Source organism: Mastacembelus armatus, chromosome 7 (genome assembly GCF_900324485.2).
Source record: "Mastacembelus armatus chromosome 7, fMasArm1.2, whole genome shotgun sequence".
In the NCBI taxonomy this organism is placed as follows: Eukaryota; Metazoa; Chordata; class Actinopteri; order Synbranchiformes; family Mastacembelidae; genus Mastacembelus; species Mastacembelus armatus.
This window is the reverse complement of record NC_046639.1, coordinates 18,078,624-18,098,211: the sequence shown is the minus strand read 5'-3', so window position 1 is coordinate 18,098,211 and position 19,588 is coordinate 18,078,624. Positions and strand designations below refer to the sequence as shown.

General features: G+C 43.1%; 1 protein-coding gene across 8 annotated transcripts in view; it reads right to left on the bottom strand.

Moving 5' to 3' along the window:
- The window catches only part of sulf2b (sulfatase 2b), a 52,685-nt gene that overhangs the window by 21,044 nt on the left and 12,053 nt on the right, over positions 1 to 19,588 (bottom strand). For 2 of the 8 annotated variants that reach the window (XM_026331769.2, XM_026331768.2), the window contains one exon: positions 13,998 to 14,046. The exons of 2 other annotated variants lie outside the window; for them this stretch is intronic. The gene's annotated coding sequence lies outside the window, so the exon portion shown is untranslated. Of the gene's footprint in view, positions 1 to 4,696; positions 4,867 to 4,928; positions 5,110 to 13,997; positions 14,047 to 15,945; positions 16,463 to 19,588 lie in introns of those variants that run through there. 4 more of the 8 variants (XM_026331767.2, XM_026331774.2, XM_026331770.2 and 1 more) reach the window with 3 other exon arrangements.

Sequence of the window (19,588 nt, the reverse complement as noted above, 5' to 3'; positions counted from 1 at the left end):
CACACACAGCAGTTATTAGCTGCAGCCTTTTGTTTCTCTGACAATAAAACAGCTGCCTCACTGACATAAAACACAGCAGTGTGTGTGTGTGTGTGTGTGTGTGTGTGTGTGTTACTGTGTGGTTGGTGGGGCAGCTCTCATGTTAAAGTGATCTGGTGGCTCCAACTGTGAACCTGCTGAGAGTGAGACACACATGAGCCTTCTTCATTGTGTCTCTCTCTCTCTCGGTTTCTGAGAGGAACACGAACTCATTAGTCCTCCCCACAAAATCTTAACCAGCAGAGATGCTTCAGGTCTGCTTCATATTAAAAAATGAGGTTGGTGATAGTCAGTGTGTCCAAATCCCATCCAGAGACTGACAGCAACAATGAATGTGTGTGAATCCAGAACCTGACAGACTATTAAAGACACACCGCTGGACCGGCTCACATGGTTCTTCCTCACGCCTATTAGTGTTAATATTAAAAGCATGTGCATTTCCTAAATTATTGGACTATTAAACTGGTGATACATGTCATTTTAAAGCAGAGACATGTTTTGCTGTCGGACTGTGAAGTGCAAAGATCACGTTTTATGGGTTTTATCAAAGACCTCACATTTCCCTGTGTGGACTAAATCCTGCTAATGTCCATGTTAGCAGGATTTAAAAACAAAGTTCGGGGGGGTGTAGCTCAGCGATTAGCAACGAATGAACTCTTTTAATCCGTTTTCACTGAATATTTCTCAGCTTTTCTATTAAACCTGAAGCAAGTTCACACTTCATACATGTGCATATATATAATGTCAACTACACATGCTGAGACACAACTGTGACTCCTATTTAGATTCGGGAACTGAATCTGTGGGGAACCTTTTCTGGAATATCAGGTTAAAAGAAGTAACGTGATGTTAGTTAGAACAACCTGATGGCTAAACACAGCAGCAACGTTTTAACCCAGTTTATGAATCAGTGGATTAACCCTGCAGTCCAGATGTTTCAGCAGTTTCCCATCAGTCATAATCCACTTTACTGTCTCATTATGAAACTGACCTTAAAACTGACCTGAGACCAGACTAACATCCAACTCAACCTGCAAGATTCTTTTCCTGTCTTAGTCTGGGACAGAGTCACCTTGACTCCATGGTTGTCAAAGAGCACACCAGCTCAGGGACGAGGATTTTAAAGATTTAAAGCTCCACAACCCGACTGATGGATGGATACATGTTTATTAGACTACAGCACCTGTCTCTGTTACAGTGGCTGTGAATTGACAGTGAAGGGCATCAGACTTTTTCTCCATCTCACAATTTTATGCAGCAGATTCACACAAGAAAAATCTAAAATGGAGCCAAACTGGAAGGAACATATGGGAACAAGCAGCTTTGGAGGAAATTGTGCACAAATGACGTTCTTCTTCTTTTCGCACCTGGCTCACATTTTTGTTCAGTCTGTGCATGGTGGCAGTTTAGGAGCTCAACAGTGTTCACACCGGAGCTGGATACATGTCCCTGACAGACATGGATGGGAAGGAACAAACACAAAAAACACCAGATCTGATGGAAACAGCAGGACACTCAGGCCTGGGATGTGGACGTGCCCATAAACAAGGCCTGAAATTAATGAATTATTGAACAACATCCAGCTTGGACGTTTTAAAATTTAGACGACTTAATGTAGATGCATCACAACCTCCTGCTAACTCAGGTTTGAGTTAAACTGACAGATTTTGGTTCCCTGGTTGGGACTAGAAGATTTTTCCCCCAATACTCTGATGTTGAGCTGCCGTAAATAAAGCAGCTGGTTTTAATCCTGATACTTTTTTTTATTTGATTTTCAGCCTGAAACTCAAGCTGCTGCTCGCACTTTGTTTTTTTTATCTGAGGTTTCTTCTGAAAGCAGCGAAATGTTATCGCTTCACCTCGGTCTGAGGCTGCTCCACATAAACATAAATACATGCAGGACGAGGAAGGAGTTTAACAGGTCAACATATAACAGAGTGTTCAGTGCTGATTTACACCATATGGGGGTATTTACACTGAGGTGCTGTTAGGGCACAGCTGGGGCCTTTTAAGCATTTTGATGCTGAAAATAAAAACTATAAGGCAGAAGAAAAAGATCATGAATATTAAAGTCTGTGCACTACATGGCCAAAAGTATGTGGGATCCTGAACTTCAGTGTGTCACTGTGCAGGAAGTATTTTGTCACTGCACTTCTGTACTTTAGACTAAACCATTTGGACTACACTGTATGTGACTTGTGCTATAAATCTGAAAGCTGCGGTCACGTTATTATGTGTTGTGGACCCCCCCAGTGGTTGTAGTGCCAAACTGAATGTTGGATTGTTCGCTGTGAGAAAGCTGAGTTAGCAGGCGACTGTTGTTAGCTGAGGCACTTCCTGCACACACAGACGCACTGACTGTAAGGATCCCACAGTTTCTCGCCAACTACAAAATTGCACTCCTGGTTCTGTGCCTTGTTGCTGGTGCATCCTAACACACAGCAGCTATTGGGCATTTTTCAGTTTCTTGTTAAATGTTAATAGTTGACCCCCACAGTTTTTTAGCATATGTCACTGTCTGTATACTTCTGGCCATGTAGTGTATCATACTATATTATGCATTTGGATACGTGCAGTCACGCTCTCCTGAACCATGAACAGGAGCTCCAAACGCCCCCTGGGAGCAGAAATCCTGTCGTCTGTCATCCTGATGCTCCATCTATCTGCTCATTAATATTCATGAGCAGTGGGCGGGCCTCGGCCCTGATGCAGGTGGTGTCGACTGAGTCAATATGAACTGTGGTTAATGTCAGTAAAGACATGCAGCAGTAATGCCGACCTGCTGTTCCATATTCATCAGTGTGTTTACATGCAGACAGCAGCACAGAGATGAAATGTCCCCCAGTGATGGGCTGAAGGGTCAGAGGTCAGCTCATTGCTTCTCCTGACTCCTGGCTGCTAACAGATTAGCTTCGGATTCCTTGAGCTGCGGTCTGAGCACTATATCACCCGTGTCGCAAACAGAACGATCAATGTATATATATGTATATATATATATATATATATAATAATATCAGCTGACACACTGATCAAGGAGTAATGTATATATATACATATATATATATATACATTACTCCTTGATCAGTGTGTCAGCTGATATTTCCAGATTCATATCAGCTGGTGTGGGATTTAGCTTGAATTGCAGCAGCATCGGCACTGACAACAAACCAATAAACAAAACAAAAAAAAAAAAAAAAAGAATTAAAGTGAAATCATCACAACAATGGCAACAGCTGAACACACAGACACGCCTCACAGATTTTTAGATTTAGTGGCAGTTGCATTGTCTCTGATGTCCACTGTGGAAATAGATCTGCACAGACCTCAGGGAGAAAAGATGCCGCTTCTAACTGCAGAACTTGCCAATTGTATGGAAACAGCAGCTGCCAGTGTTTGGCTCAGCTGTTTGACGCAGCCAGCTTTTCAATATGTAAACTAATATAGGCTAAATACCAAGTGCTGGCAAAGTTACTGCCCAAAGCAAAACTCACTCAGTCCACAGGAACATTATGCATCTTCTTTACACTAACACAACGCATAAACTGCGTTCATTACCAGTCTGATTGTGACCCTGACACATAGGGATGAAACTAAAATCAGTGGCCTCTTCTGACTGGAGGAGACAGAGAACAAGTCTCTTCCAAAAATATGAATCTGTTCACTTCTGTTTTGTGCAGAATTCAGTTATATCATGTTACAGACTGATTTGGAGAAGGAGGAAATTGAATCCCATCTTCTGTTTGTTTTCCTCGCGTCTCAGCCAGCACTGCAGCCAAATGCTGATTCACGACACATGGGATGTTCAGTAGTTTTAGGACAAAACTAGTGGTTTTTCTGTAGTTTTCTTCAACAAATCCCATGAACACAGTGTTGTTCTCTGCTCTGTCTGCAGCTCTCAGCTCCAAGCACATTGGTTCTTTAATAATTATATCTGAACATATAATTACATTTTTTTAATGACCTAAAACTACAGCTCACTGTGGTTTTTAATAAACACAGAGGGAAAAGTCTGTTTGTTGGGGACTATTTTCACTGGCGGATTAATCCACATTGTTGTGTTCTCATAGTTTTTGGACACAGTGAATCTTGATGGCACAGAGGAATTAGACAAAGCAGGCTTTAATTGACATGAAGGGAAATCACCAAACATTTCCTTTAACTCAGACAAGAGTCAAATATCCTCAGGGGGAAAAAAAAGTGACTTTGAATGAAATGCAACCTTAAATAACAACAAACAACATAAATCTATGTTTTCCAGTCAATGATATCTACTTCCATTCTCAGCTGAGTGGAACATCAAGCTGGGAAATATGATTAATACAGAAAAAAAGAACTTTTTTCATTACAGCTCCACGGATGAGTTGATTAGTTGTCAATGGTTTTGGTAACTGGTCAAAAAAAGATTCCACCATGTGAATAAATGATGTTATATATACATATATATATATATATATAATATATTTTTCATCATCAGGAATCATTGTGCGGCAGCAGAGAAGTCAGAAATAGCTGAGAACATGTTGGTTTGAGTGAAAACAGTAATAAAAACCCAGAAAAACAACCTGACCGTCTGCTGCTGCCAAATGTCTCACTGCTTCACATGAATCACATCAAGCAAACGTAAAAAGCAGGAATCAGCTGTCAGAGACTCACTTACAGTAACCGAGTGAACGTTCTTCTGAGTGAACACATAAAGCAGAATTCAGAGAACGACAGAAATATCCTGAAACTGCAGAACAACCAGATGCTCCCACTTCTCTCTTTCTGTTCCTCTTTGGCTTGTTTTTCCTCTTTCGCTTCCTCACTGATGTTCTACACTCAACTCTTTATGCCTTCTCTCTTTTTCTTTCCATTCTTTGTCTTCCCATTCAGCTCTCTCTGCTTCCTACCTCGTGCTCATGACCCCGCTGCCTTGCTCCTAGGCTTTCCCGGTGCCCGACCCACAACCGTCCTGTTGGCCGTCGCCGTGGAGGCAGACGTGGTGATAATCCCCGTGGCAACAGCTCTCTCCCCTCGACGACCGCAGCCTCTCACTGTTGTAACAACAGCTGAGCTGCTGCTCGCCCTCCTCCGTCCTCCTCCCTCTCTCTCTCTTTTTCTCTCTCTCTCTCTCTCTCTCTCTGTCACCCCGTGTCTCTTTATCGCTTTCTCTCTTTTTACACCTCCTGCTTTCCTCTGCCTATCTCTCTGCTCTCTCCATCACTCCCCTCCTCTTCTCTCTCTCTGGCTCTGACTCTCTCTATTGTCTCTCTATCACTTCATCACTTTCTCATCTCGCTCTATTTCTGTCTGTTCCTCCACTTATTTCTCTTCAGGTTACAGACAACATCACAACTATCTCCCACTTTCCTTTTACAGACAACTACATTGCAAAGAAAAAACAGCAACATGATTTGCATTTGTTTGTACGATTTAGTGCAATAATTGTACATTTGTCCATATTGTATATATAACAACATGTGCCTGGAAGCCCCTCTGCAAAATACATATATTTTTATTTGTATTACTATTTACATTTATTAGTTATGTGTTGTAAATTAATTTCTTGTTGACTACAAAGCACAGTGACAGCCACTGTACAGTACTGAGTCAAACTCCTAGTGTGTCCATACTTGGCCAAAAAAGCTGATTCTTGTTCTAATGTAGTCAAAATCCCATCCAGAGACCGACAGCAACAATGAATGTGATGAATCCAGAACCTGGTTTAGCTTACTGGTCTGTGCCGTAGACCTCCACTGTTGTCCAAAAACTATTAAAAACAGTGTCATCAACAACATGCGCACACACCGCAGAGCGATTGAAAACAAAGCAGAATGATTTAAGACTCTGACTCTGTGGAAAGTAATTGGACAAGGACTCACCGTGCTCAAACTGCTTCAAAGACGGCTGCAAAATGTCCGACATCCCAAAGGGAAAACATTTCTCCCGACACAGAAGGAGAAAATTGTGTCCTCTAACAATAAAAAGAGTCTGACAGGGACTGGCTCACTGCTCTACCTGCACGTACACTTCACTCAGCCAGCTGTGCATGTGCAGTCAGCAGTAAGGAGGGATTTGATGATCATACACCCAAGCATCATATAGTTGTGACAGACAGGACACCAGCCCTCCAAGCACTGGACTCGTATCGTAACAGCTGATGTCCTGCACATGAGCACAGAGAACTGAGCTCTGTGCAACCAGGGACCTTCTCTCTGCTGCAGACCCTAGGCCTCTGGATCAGATACCTGCTTATATTAGAACACCTGAACTCACCTCAGACATGGTGGGGGACATTGCAGGGATCAGCTCATTTTTCACCGTCTGACTAAACTAACGTGGTGCTGCTATCTGCATTTTCTTACTGGAATGAAACTCTAGCGAGCTGCTAAATATTCCTCCACTGTGAGTGTCGTAAAATCTGTAAAATATCTTATGTGCTCAAACAAAAGGTGAAAACTGAGAGAACAGCACTTCAGTGAAAAAACAAACATGCCCTTTTATTATAGGCAGGTAATCACTAGCTTGGATCAACTAATCACTGCTACAAAATGATGAAAATCTCCAGAAAATAAGTGAAAATAAAAGTGCAGCAAGGCACAACCCAGAAAGGAAACTCATTTATAAACCACAAAACTGCAAAGAAAAGCAGATGGTTAATGATCCATTTGGCTTTCCATAGTTGTTTCCATAATTGTTCTATTTGTGAGAGGTCAGAGTGAATGTGCAGAACTAAACAGCGGAACTAAAATGAGACCCCGTTAACTGTCCTCCACCTGTAAAACTGGCCTCAGAGGATCCATCCAGTCCTCGGTCTTGACCAGTGTGGTTTATTTCAGTGTGTCTGTGGTAGAAACACTGCAGTCATCTCCTGAGACACGTGGGATACAAACAATCAGCAGACTGAAAGTGCAGAGACGATGTGCATTTACGTCTGATGCTCCCGTGGAGCCGCTGACATCGTCCTAGTCCATAAAGCAGCGTCAAAGTGAGGAGAGCCATCGCTCTGCTGCACCTTCACATCCACTCTGCAGATGAATGATTCAGACGTGGGCACTGAGTGAATGTTTGAAGAACACAGCTCAGTGTTTACACATTACACTCATTTCTGCTGTTTAAGCACCAGAGTCTAACCACACAGGTCTCCATAGTCTATAGCAGGATAACAACCTACTGAACCTCCCTATGGTGGGAGCAGGGACCTCCTTAGACACAACCATGCTGCAGTCCGCTTGTTAAATGTGACAATGTTACATCCCCCAGACCTGAATGTCGGAGCTGGTCACAATGAGATATTAGTTTAGGAAGGCATCGCTGAGACAGAAAACAGGACTAAATTAGTGGATGCAGACGTTCAGCCTGGTGGTTTAATTAACAGTGTTGGGGAAATCCAAAGTCTTCCTGTCGTTCCAGACAAAGATAGATGGCCCAGCTGCCAACTACACATCCTGCTGCTTTAGTTTTCACACCTGTACAATATGAAAATGGTTCCTATGACCGTGGTTATTGAACCTGACAATCCAGATGGTTTGTTACACAGAACCATCTGGGGGGGACCGCTCGGAAGTGGAATGTGCTCTCAAACAATTACTTGGCTGGTGATTCGGTGAACCATTTGTCAGTCACCGGATAACACTAATTTCAACCAATCAGAGCAACGAGTAACATGGTGACAATTAGACACAACAAATTGCTGAGGAGCCATGGACGCTAACGAGCTAGAGTTGCTGCCGACTATAATCAAAGTACATGTCGGTTTGTGTCTATTTTGGGAGGTAAACGTGCATAAAAGACATCATTAAACAGAAAACATTGTTTGAAACAGTTACTATCGGCTGTGTTTCCAGCACTGCAGCCAACTGAGCTGAGGAGAAACCAAACTTTGAACCCAGAGGACGCTGTTATCTCTGGGGTGATACGTCATTTATTGGATCCATCTTACACAGAGTGACATGCAAGCTCACTGTTAGTGCTGAGGAGACGAAACTGTAAAGCCTGTTTTGAAGTGTTGCTGGAGGAAAGGTCAGTGCATGTGTAACTGCTGATATACTGACTGAGACATGATTTCCAAACTGAAAATGCAAACAGGGAAAACCACAGAGTTTACAGCTGATTTACAAATCACCGCAATACTGCCAAATTTAAGCTGCAGCTCGAACGTCTCAAACAGAGCAGACGACTTTCTTTCTTCAGAGACAAAAAAAACATCTTTTAATGTCCTGAGAGTGAGAACAGGACATATGCATCATAGTGGAGAAGAGTCATGTGATGGGTTTTAATTTAGATTTAGATAGACCTACACTGGCCTGCACCTGAACAGAAAGAAAACAGGTGTGACTGAGAGACGGGAGCACGTCTGAGGCAAAACAAAATGGTAAAGAAAGAAGAAGAAGGAGAAGAGGCAAAGCATGACAGACAAAAACAAACACACAGCCAGAAGCAAGGTGAGCAGCAGAGACAGAAAAAGCCTTTGGTTGAAAAGGAAGGAAGATGAGTGGCAGGAATGAGAGAAGAAGTGACGAGTGCGAGATGAGTTATCTGACTAATGAACTCCTCTTATCTCGCGGCCCTGCTGAATAACGAGCACGGACGCAGACGGAGGGAGTGTCAGATCGACCGATAGACTCTTTTGTCCTCGAGTGAGAAGCTGCTCTGCACTCACGCTGAAGGTGGCTGATGAAATAACATGCACATGAAACAACAGTCACACTTCTGACAGACCAAACATCGGCCCCATGTCTGCGGAGAAAAACAAATGGAACCATGAATAACAAACAAACACACAGCTGATCACTAACTAAGACCACTAAATGACTCATAACATCATTTGTATTCATATTTACCCACATGGATTTTACTGTTTTACACTTTTAGTATTTGGAAAAATCAATGTGAAGGTTGATGTTCTGACCTTAGTGGAGGTTACATTTTAATTCTCCTGGCAAAATGGAAGAAAATAAAGTGAAAAAACACATTTATAAGAAAATGTATGTGTGTGTGTGTGTGTGTGTATTTTAGTTTGGAACCGTCATTGTGAGGACACAGTCACACAACTGGTCTGGTTCTGGTCCTCACAACTGTGTCTGGTCCTCACACCTGGTTGATTGTTCAGACCTGGTTTCGTGGTCCAGGCTAGAGCCAGGTGTAGGCTGGAACTGTGTTTAGGTCAGATTTAGGATTAGGACTCGTGGAAGATTTATGTCAGCGAGTGTCCCCACAAAGATATGAGTACAGACTTGTGTGTGTGTGTGCAGGTGAGTAGTGTTGGCAGGTTGCCAGGAGGTAATTACTGCCTCCATTAGAAAGCTGTGATCATGTTAAACACTTACCTCTGACATACACACACACACATACACTTTGATTGCTGTGAGCTTTTCACTGGTGTGTGTGTGTGTGTGTGTGTGTGTGTGTGTGTGTGACAGCTGAGGAACTAAAATTTGTCATTTTGTTTTATTCGGTCAACACCTTGAAACCTGCACTGACCTTGTACCACTCAACATCTGTCATTCCATACAACATTAATAATAATATACTGTAGAAGAAGAAGAAGAAAGACCCCAGTAGTAGTAGTAGTAGTAGTAATAGATGAAAAAGAAGAAAGAACTAGAAGAAAAACAAGCAGTCAAATAAAAACAAGAAGTAGAGGAAGACGTAAAAGAGGAACCAATACCTAACAGAACAAACAGAGGAGAATGTATAGAAGAAGAAGAATTATTAGCAGTAGTAGAAGTAATAGTAAAGGAAGTGCAGCAGTAGAAGTATAAATCTTTTTTTGGTGTCAGCCTCAGATATCTAACATCAACCAGACAAGAATGAATGAAGCAAAACCCGAAGAATACATAATAATAATACAATAATACAACAACAACATGTAGAATAAATCAAAATAAATCAGGGAAGAACCTGATGTTGAAGATGAAAATGCAAAATGTGAAGAAGTGGATCATTCACACGATCATTCGTGCATGTTCACAGCGTTAAGAGCTTCAGCTGCTGTGCATCAAACTGTCTGTACGCTGCTCTATGTTAAAACCCCATCCATCACAAATTGTATGCCTTACAAAGAACACAAAGTAATACTTGGGATATTTGAGTATAGAAATGAATGTGCAGTGAACAGTCTGCAGCTCCATCAGTCATGTTAGTGGGCGGGCGTCAGCTTAAGAAAAGAAACTTTGACTGATTTAGCTGCTGGAGGCAGATGTTCCTCATACACTTAGTGTAAATGTGTCATTTCATCTGAAAGAGCAGGAAACAATAGAGGAAGTATAAAGTATAAAGACAAAAACAAACAAAACAATAAAAACTTAAGGGAGCATCTGCTGATTCTGAGTGTGTATGTGTGTGTGTGTGTGTGTGTGTGGTGTGTGTGTGTGTTATTGAGGCAGAAAATCATGGACGTTCTCCCTTAAAAAAAACACGTTTATGTTTCTTCCTGCAGGCTCTGGATTCATAATCCGCCTCATGTTAATTTACGTCATTTCTAGCAGTGTCTCCAGTTTCAATGCTTCCAGGAAACATCTCTGGAGCACTAAGTTGAACTTAAAGTCATTATATATATATGGTTCATATATGTTTTTGGAAACTGAGTCAGATTTATCTGGTATTGTACAATAAATGTTTTTGTCAGTGACATATGAATTTTGATGTAGACACTGTCAGAAACATTGATTAGACTGTGAAATCAGTTTTTTTTTTTTTTATAATACTGTTTGGATTATATCGTATGTGAATTTGTGGCGTCTTGTGTGCTCCATGTGAGTGTGTATAATTCCTCATTGCAAATGGGGGTGGGGGCAGCTAAAACATTTTCCTGAGAGGCTGCTGAGGAGCAGTGTTAACCATAACTAGTTTATAATGTGCTAATCTATCAGAGCGATGTGTGTGCCGGCTTGTTTTTTCCTGCATCACAACTGTGGCACTTTGTCTAAATTAAGTCTTTTTCAAAGCAGTGCAGTCAATTTCGAAATTAATTTGTTGTGCGGAGGAAAATCGGCCTCGGCACTCTGTATTCCTCATGGTTCCTGCTGCACAGACTGATCGAGCCCCCGCTCAGTGTGTGTGCCTGTGTGTGTGTGTGTGTTTGTGTGTGTGCGAACTCCTTTCAGACAAACAACAAAAGAGCTTTCAGATTCAAATCCAGTCCTGTGACACAGATGATGGAGAGAGTTTAGAGAAAGCTTCAAATAGAGAAAGAGAGAGAGGAGAGAGTCCAACTGGCTAAAAGAACATCTCTTTCACCGGTGGCTCTTTTCTGACTGCCGTCGCCATGGCAACCATGCATGATGCTGATTATTATGGGCTACTCCGAGATGTGGACTAATGGAGGCAAAAGAGCAGCTGCACACACGGAGAGATCCATCTCTCAGTCTCGTCATGCATCCATTCATCCATTTATCTTTTCTGTTTGACAGCTGATCTGCGCTGCCTCTGCTTCAGCTAAACAAAAGAAGCAAATAAAGGCAGCTCTTCACTGCAGGAGTGTTTCTGTTCAGCATGCTCTGGTCCTCAGTAAGACCCGGGGCCAACTACACAAAACACACAGGTACAGACGCACATCCAGCTGGTTCTGTTTCATAAACCTCAAGTCATTGTGCAAGTGGGTCCACGTGCACGAGCTTCGTGTCCAGAAGAAGAAAAAGTCCACAATTGCAGTGACCGTGTCGTGTTGGTGAGCATCAGAACACAACGACCGTTCCACATGTCGTGGTTGTTTAAAGCCCTAATTCATCAGACGTCAGCCATCATTATCAAACATTTCACTGACACAGGCTTTACACTGCGGTCAGGGTAGGAAGAAAAGACCATAAGAGGAAATAATGGTTAAATGAACCCTTCGTTTGTCCCAACAATTGTGCTGTTTCGTCTCGTTTCATAAAAAGCACAGTAAGCAGCTTTGGTTTAAGGAAACTATTGAGAATTTAAAGACATTACTGTTTTTTTTTTGGCGGGGGGGCGGCTACATCCTCAGGAGGAACCAGAGAGTTTGAAGCCGAGAGCTACAGACAGAGCAGGGCTGGAGATGTGTGAAAGACCAATCGGTGAACACACATTAATATTAATACATTAGAGACCGTAGCCACAAAACGAAGCATAGACACTGTTGCCCTGTGGACCCGATGGATAATGTGACATGTCTGAGGAAATCCAAGCAAACGGCTGATTCCCTGATCACTGTTGGTGCAGAAGGAACCAGATGCAAGAAGCTTCGACTTTTCATTGTTTAATTCACGGCTTCAGATCTGAAACCAACAGAAGAGCTTTGTGCTGTTTTTACAAATTGTAGATGTTAGGTGTGCGAACACTCATCCACCCACCACGGTTTGCCGTCAGCTCGAGACGTGAAGCTGTCGGCTTGTTTGCTTTTAGTGGAGAGGAAACTGAAGAAGGATGAGAGTAAATGATAGTTCTGTTTGTCAGTCATCAACAGCCAGGAGGATGTTTGGTTTTTCCCCTCACTATGACCGTCAGGACTCTGTCCACCACACACCAAGGGACAAAACCAACTAACAAATGTCGCTTGTTATTTGTGGACTGTTAGCAGCAGTTAATTCCATAACTCAGCCACTCAGTCACCTTTGACTTGGATGTCAACATAGATGTCAACTCACTGCCGCAATGAGCCGCACAAAAACCAGATCATTATTGCATGATGAAGGGAAGAGGATCAGAGACCAATGAGGACTGACTCGTTACTGAACGGCTGTACATTTTGGTTTGTACAACTTGTGAAATGTGTGAAACTGATTTTCACCTGGATTAATGCTTCCTCAGGAAGATCGTTAACCAAGATGCTAAGTGTAAGACCACCAGGCTCAAGGACTTTCCCCCAAAGTCAGACATTGGTGATCAGCTTCACTGCACAGACAAGCTATAAATTTCTGCAGCACAACTTCTTCTCCCAAGCTGTGCACCTCTCGGTTGTGTTTACCACGGCGAGACCACATCGATCACCTGCTTTTCAGGCTGAACAAGCAGCTGAGTTTTTTACACAGAATGATCGCAGGTGCAGGTTTAACTACTCTGCAGGTATTGATATCTGAGCTGTGGCCAGTTCAGATAAAACAGCATGAAGACAGCACTCAGATTTCAGCGTGTGGTAACTTAAAGCAGAAGAAAGAAGAGGAAGAATGGGAGCGTTTCCAACTTGTGCAGGAGTCACTGAGGCGCCTCAGAAACAAGATCCACTGAGACAGAGAGAGAAATGGCTGCTAGAGCCTACTGGGCCTCTGGCATCATGTGGCAGTGTGTGTGTGTGTGTGTGTGTGTGTGTGTGCGCCTCCTGCAGTCAGACTCGCTGCCAGCAGCAGGCTGAACTAATCAGTTAACGGGTTAGCTGCAGCGCCGCTTGACCTTTTGACCTCTGGTTGCTCTCACAACATATAAAACATAGACACAGCAGAACCTGCAGAGCAGTCACATGGAAACATCCAGAGACCCCCCACACACGCACCCACATCGACACACACACACACGCACACGCACACGCACACACACACACACACACACACACACACACACACAGACTAATTACTAATCAGCCTTGTGTGTGTGGGTGTGTGCCTGGTATTACTCACATTGTGGGGAAGTTATTCACTGAATTTTAGGGGGAAGACTTGGTCTAAGAAAGGGGGGGTCACTGTGACATGTCCTGGTCAGAGAATAATGGAGAGCAACAGTGAATCACAGGGCACCTGTGCCATAGAGGTGGAGGACTTTCTGACTGGTAATGGCTCTGCAGTAGGTTTCCCTTACAGACAGCGTGTTGTAAACTAAGGTCTTACCATAGTTTGTCTAAAACACATAATGTGCCCATGAGGAATGAAAACAAACGTGTGCACTTGTATGGTCAGCAGTCTGGACCAGGTTGAGTGTTATCTTACGGGTGTGAGGACATATTTCAGCGTTAGAGATTAGAAGGCTTAGGTGGGGTTGATGCATTCATCAGAGACAGCTGCACATATGTGTGTTTGTCTTACCTGTTGTGGAGTGTGCCCAGTGTTTGACAACGTTCAGCTCAGCAGGACCCTGAAACCAAGACAACATCAGTAAACAACTCTAACAAAGTGCTCACAGCGCCCCCTTGAGGCTGCAATGCGCTCACTTTCATGCAGCTGTAAATGTTCAACACTGAACACTGAAAGGTGGTAAGAAAAAACATCTCACGTCGAGTCAGAAGTGCAGTCAAAGCAGCAGATTAGCACCTTCGCATTTACTTTACTGTTGTGACTGATGCGTTCAGGGACAGTACTGAGAGCAGATCACCCAGATTTTGGCGGCGTTGGCGGCGCTCAGAGAAAGAAAACAGACAGCACTGGGCTGTGAGGCATTTATGCTCCAGTGGCCAAACAGCGTTACTACAACTTCTGCATTCATCATGTGACCCACACTGGCACAAAAGCATTGTCCCTGGAATCACTGGAAAAGGCTGTGAATTTAAAACTCCATGAAATGACTCGTTTTATTATCAGAATGATCATTTTCAGCTTATATTCATATGATTTGGTGGCTAAATTACCTAAAATAATGTATTTATACTGATTTCAATATAAATATTGAAGTAGTCAGACAGGTAATAAGACTATAAGCTATGGACTGCCAATAATGGTCAAACTACAATTTCTTTTCAATGGTTTGTTGGCAAATCCTGCAGAATGTTATGCAAAGACAGAATCTGTATCTCCATCCTTGGGCCTCGATACATAGGTAGAGTTTCTGAAGTTAGTGTCTTTTCCTTTTGACAGACAGAGCAGGTTTCAGGCTCTTTCGGTTCTTTCATGTGGTTTCAGGTCGTTTATCTGCAGGAGACACATCTGATTGTTCGATCACGTTTCACCTGAAGACAATAAATCTCTGTCGACACAAAACACTTGTGGTGTTTGTGTTAGCGCTTGTTTAAAATCTGTGATCAGTCTGCAGCCCGAGGCTTCCGAGTCTTGTTGTGTCACCCAAACCACAACATATTAGAGTCTCATTAGAGCCGGGAAATAAACCTGTCTGTGATCCGCAGCAGCCCTGAGGGTTTTTAAAGCACCTGCAAATGATTTGGTGTAAAATAACACAGACTGTGGATTACCCACCTGCAGACAGAAGACCATGTCCTTTAAAACCTAGTTTAATTAATGCTGTTGTATTATGCTAATGGGTTTTACTTTTACAGATCTATTTTATTGTGTATTTAGATTTTTAATGATTGTACTAATTTTTAACTGAGACACCTGAGCTACTCAATTGTAGGAATTGTGCCAGAACAATAAATCATTGATTGATGTAATGTCACGAAAAACAACCACTACACAGGTATTAGTAGTGCTAGTGTTTTTAAACTCGTCCAGGTAAGTCAGTGAGCTCTTCTCTGTGAGTCTTGTTTATTTTTAAAGTTCAAAAAAGCTGCGTCAATATTATTTCCCTTAAAGAATGAAGTAACAGATGTTTCACCTGTGCACATAGCCCTAACAATGAATATCAGACACACACAGCTCCACAGGTGGAGTAATGGAACAGTAAATCAACATGGTGACAGGAAGTTGGCGAAGCTGACAGGAAATGAAGAATCTCTCCAGGCGATTCTTCTTCTTTGCTGCAGAGAGCTAGTGTATGCACTCTGCACAAAAAGTATATGTTTTTCTGTTTTTTTTTTCCAAACTGGTTTCATTTGAGAAAGCAGGGAATAAACCCACTCCCACCTCTCCCATATCCCATGATCCTTTGTGTCAGAGGATAAAGGAACTTTACTAGATCAATAAATAATGGAAAGGCTGTTTTATTTCCTCACTCACTTGTGGTTTGGTTCAGAAACAAATAAACAGCAGTGGTCTGAACACTGCAGAACACGTCCACGCCAACAGTGCATTTATAAAACTGGCAGTAAACCAGAATGGAAAGATAAAGAGATGTATAATGAGATGTACGGCTTTTGATAAATACCTTTTGTGTCCAATGCTCAGTCGTGAATCTGTACGAACTGCAGACACACCTCAGGCTGTGAAGTCTTGGATAAACTCAGCGCATCCACATGCTTCTGTTCACTGACTTCATGCAGTTGCCCCACACCTCTAAAACTGGCTTAGCATTTGTGTGAACACACTTTGAGTCTGGTTTGATATGCAAATCAGTAAATCCCTGCCGGCCTCAGCTCTTTGAAACACCCACCGCGTGAGTACGACCTCAGTCCAGTGTTTCCCAGGATTGATTTCCTGGTGTTCTGCTGCTGCCGGGTGTAAACTCCCTCTCTGGTTTAGAGTTTCTGAGACAGCAGCAGAGGAGAGCCAGAGGCAAGATTTAGTTTGTCCTCCACACAGGAGGGGACATTTGTCCTGTTTATTTATTTATCTGTTTTTTGTTACAAATAGCCAAAGGCTGCAAGGAACAGCAGTCATCAGTTACACCTCCTCCTCCTCCTCGTCATCTCCCTCTGCTCCTCCTCTCCTCACCCGTCCTCCACCTCCACCTGGTAGCCCGCTGACCTGTCGGCACACAGGAGAACTGAGTGTGTGTGTGCGTCACTGTGAGTCCCTGAGGTGATATTCTCCACTAGAGAGGCAGCTGTTTCCCCCCAGAGCAGGAGGAGAAGCAGCTGCCGCCCCCCTCAGCCTCAACGTGGATACACTCTGAGCCACCAGCCAGCGGCATCTGACCGCAGTCACGTCACAAATCTGCTCTTTCACTCCTCCAAGACTCAAATTGTGTTTCTGCAGAAATGCTCCTACATGCCTCCTCTACGCAACACAACAACACGTCCAGTGTGTTGTTGTTTGAACAGGTTGTTTAGCTGATGCAACACGATGTGTGGATGTCTCCAAACAACACCTGTGCATTCAGCTGCAGCTCTTACAACCATGGTCAGGCCATAAATGCACAAACACAGTGCGAATCTCAGCAGTTTACGACTTCAGATTATAAATTCACTTCATAGCACTTTGGTGGGCTGGAAAAATCTCCAAATTTTTTTTTTTTTTGTTAACTAGACTCACATATGAAGATGATTCTTGACGAACACATCTGGTCTTTTTCCATCAACCGCAACTCCCACTCCGTGTTTAAACCAACCTGAGTTCCTGTCTGCGTTGCAACATACTTCTGTTTAACCTTGTGTGGGTTTTTTTTTCTGATATCTGCGTGAGTAGACAGACCGACAGATGAACTTTATTACTCAGGGTTCCTGACCATGGGGAGTTAACCCTGAATGCACCAGTGTGTGCAGGAGAGACAAGAACCACTTCCCCTACTGTCTGTTCACTACAGAAGACCTTAAGCTGAGTGTAGCCTGAAAGATGATCAACAGCAAGTACGTGGATTAAAAGCAGAAGCACATTTGTGAGTCGGGATTAAGTGACTTGTGGGAAATCAGGCCGTGGCCCTGCTCACATGTCAGACAACCAACTAAAATTTCTAATAAGCCAGGGATTCAGCTGATCCTCAAGGTCTTTGGTGGTTCAGGTGATCGCTTAACAACAACGACCAATTAAAATTCAGCCTGAAACCTACATTTCACTCATGTCAAGAGCCGGAAATCATAAAACTGATAGTTGTCTCCTCTGCCTTCCTCTTCCCCTCCCTCCATCCATAGCTTATTTACTTCTTTTATAGTCCTCCCCTCCCTCTCTCCCTCCTTCCTGGAGAAGAAAGCGCCAATTCATTTATTACGAACAGAACAGATCCGACACAAAAAGCTGCACTGAATGACACAGGTCAATCAAAACAACAGGAGGAAAATATATCACACACTGTGCACTTCTCCTCCTGTCGCCCCCCACCACCGCCCCCTCCCCCTCCCCCTCCTCCATCCCTTCAGGCAGTTCATCCATCCTGCCCACTCGGAGACAGAAATAGACTGATGGAGAGCAGGAGAGCTCTGCTGGGAGATGACCACTGGACACACATAAATATATATATAGTGATATATGCTCGTACAGACACGTTTATACTGGATATAAACTGCTGCTGTGCTTTCTCTTGTCCTGTGCTTCAGTCTGACTGATTTATAACTTGACTTAATATTTAAATGCTGTTGTTTCATTACATTCACAGCTTCCAGTTTACTAAAAATACAATACAAAGCTTCTAACTGATGAAGGCGGGTTTAATGCAGGGCTCTTATATCACACTGCATTAGTTTTAGCCAGGTGTCACTGACGGTACAGTGTCACACACTGGTCAGGTCACAGAGTGAGGTATCTGACTCATTTAATTTATTGGTGTGTATAGAACCTAGTGAAAAATACCACATGCCGATCGACTAAATGTATTAGAATAACCAACCAGGAAAACATTTCTACAAGTAATGCCAAAAGAATGAATTGATAATGGATAAAAAATTGTTGCAGTTAATTTTCCACCTTTTAAATAATCAACCAAATGTTTAATCTCGGCTGTAAATGATTCATTGCTGCCTGCGATTCACGCTGGATGTGATTCACACTGGATGCATCAGACAGACAGAGGCAGCTGGGATGTGAAGAGAAAATGTGGTAAAAGCTGCTGCCATTCTGGAAGGATGCCTCGCTGCTGAGAAACAGGACGATGGCATTTCCAGAGCCAAGAGGTAGCGTTCTTTAGCACGAGAGAGGGTTGACATGACTTTGGCGTTTTCACATGGAGAGTGTTCAAAGCACCCAAAGGACTCACATTGGATTCACATGTGGCCTTCTTCCTTCTGAATGTGTTAGCATCTAAAGCTAAGCTGCTGGTTTTGGTAGCATTAGGCACCTAGCATGGTCCTGATTAGACCTTTGGATTGAATGAATCTGATCTGAATTTGGGAGGCACTGGAGATTTGTGTAACATTAGTGTTTTGTGTCACATTAGCAGGAACCAGAGCGTTTTACTGGACTGACACATTTACTCCTTAGTCAGCTAACGCTAGCTTTGGACTGGACAGTTTGTCCCAACCAGGCATCTGTAGTTCATGTCGCAGCTTCAGGAAACAGGATGGGATGGGAGGGGCAAAAGAGCAGGAAGGAGGGGCTTATAGTGGAAGTTAGTTTGGACTCATTAGACCCTCTAGAGGCCGAGGAGACATTAGGGGGAGCAGCTTTAAACATCCGATGTGGACGTTTTGGTGCTGACCAAAGTGACCACACAACATGAATCCAGTCAACCAGTCAGCTGACAGATCAGTGCTGAAAACCAGAGAGAACATTTGAATTTTGCAAATAGCTTTCTCTGAGTCATCTCTCACTGCGACAGGACAGTGACATAACACAATACCTGGTCCTTGACAGCACGCACACACACACACACACACACACACATATACATTGCTGCCCTGTTTCAGTCCCAGGAGACACAGCGTCAACATGGCTGATTAACAACATGCTGCAGGGCTTCAGAGTCTGTGAAAGATGGAGTAGCTGCAGCTCTGCCACGGACAGAAAGATAGAATCCCTCATGTTGTTCTGAACTGAAAGCACTTTGCACCTTTGACTCAGCAAAATCTCCTGCAAACATTCAGGCTGTTTTTTTTATTTTTTTTTTATTTCTGTTTTTTGGCTTTAATATGAGACAGTAGGGAGCTTCCAGGAAATGAAGCAGGGAGGAGGTGCAGCGAATGCCTCCAAACAGTTTTACA